The sequence below is a fragment of the Dermochelys coriacea genome, chromosome 6, assembly GCF_009764565.3.
Source record: "Dermochelys coriacea isolate rDerCor1 chromosome 6, rDerCor1.pri.v4, whole genome shotgun sequence".
NCBI classification, from domain to species: Eukaryota; Metazoa; Chordata; order Testudines; family Dermochelyidae; genus Dermochelys; species Dermochelys coriacea.
The window spans coordinates 23,842,496-23,844,111 of record NC_050073.1 but is presented as its reverse complement, the minus strand read 5'-3'; the positions used below and the strand labels follow the sequence as shown (position 1 = coordinate 23,844,111).

Genomic DNA, 1,616 nt, shown 5'->3' with positions numbered 1-1,616 from the left:
AGGACGACCCATCACTCTCACAGATCTTGAGAGACAGGCCAGTCCTTGCTTACAGACAGCCCCCCAATCTGAAGCAAATACTCACCAGCAACCACACACCACACAACAGAACCACTAACCCAGGAACCTATCCTTGCAACAAAGCCCGTTGCCAACTCTGTCCACATATCTATTCAGGGGATACCATCACAGGGCCTAATCACATCAGCCACACTATCAGAGGCTCGTTCACCTGCGCATCTACCAATGTGATATATGCCATCATGTGCCAGCAATGCCCCTCTGCCATGTACATTGGCCAAACTGGACAGTCTCTACGTAAAAGAATGAATGGACACAAATCAGACGTCAAGAATTATAACATTCATAAACCAGTTGGAGAACACTTCAATCTCTCTGGTCACTCGATTACAGACCTAAGAGTGGCTATCCTTCAACAAAAAAGCTTCAAAAACAGACTCCAACGAGAGACTGCTGAATTGGAATTAATTTGCAAACTGGATACAATTAACTTAGGCGTGAATAGAGACTGGGAATGGATGAGTCATTACACAAAGTAAAACTATTTCCCCATGGTATTTCTCCCCCCCACCCCACCCCCCACTGTTCCTCTGATATTCTTGTTAACTGCTGGAATTAGCCTACCTTGCTTGTCACCATGAAAGGTTTTCCTCCTTTTCCCCCCCTGCTGCTGGTGATGGCTTATCTTAAGTGATCACTCTCCTTACAGTGTGTATGACAAACCCATTGTTTCATGTTCTCTGTGTGTGTATATAAATCTCTCCTCTGTTTTTTCCACCAAATGCATCCGATGAAGTGAGCAGTAGCTCACGAAAGCTTATGCTCTAATAAATTTGTTAGTCTCTAAGGTGCCACAAGTACTCCTTTTCTTTTTGCGAATACAGACTAACACGGCTGCTACTCTGAAACCTTGAAAAGTAGAAAGTGATGCAAGAAAAATCATTTTCTATGGAATACTTCAATTCAGAGAGAGGGGTCAAAACCACAAAAGCCTACGGAAGACCTTGAACAGGCACCAGTTGCTCAAGTTCTACACAAACACAGGGAATCTAAGACATCATCATGATCAGCAGGTGGCTGCTGCAATGTTGGCTCATGCTGCTCTTCTCCAGTAAAATCTCATGTCTGGGCTGTAACAGGATTTAGGTTCTACAAGCCAGAATGACCAGCGAGAGTCTAGAGCATCTGGAGAAAATGGGTGGAAACTTTCCCTTCCAATGTCTAAAGGAAAGGACAGCTTTCAAGCCCAGAGCTATCCTCAAGATCCGACTGTCCCAACAAGAGAATGCCAAAGGAGCCATCCAACAGATCCTCCAAGAGCTCTTCCATATCTTTAACGACAATCTCATCCAAGATGCCTGGAATGGGACTTCCATACAGGAATTCCAAAATGGTTTTCTCCAGCAGATTGAGAAGCTGGGGACGTGTTTGAGTGCTGAGAAGGGAAAGGAGATAACCTACCCAGAAAGGAGAACCTCCTGCTCACTAGCCTGAAACTGAAGAGATACTTCCAGACAATAGACGATTTTCTGAAAGAAAAGCAATACAGCCGGTGTGCAAAAGCATCTGACTCCATGGCACCTCATCTCACCTGA

At 44.7% G+C, this 1,616-nt stretch overlaps 1 pseudogene; it reads left to right on the top strand.

Annotated features, from left to right (window-relative positions):
- The first annotated feature begins 1,083 nt into the window (after positions 1–1,083).
- Positions 1,084–1,616, top strand: LOC122460699 (annotated as a pseudogene).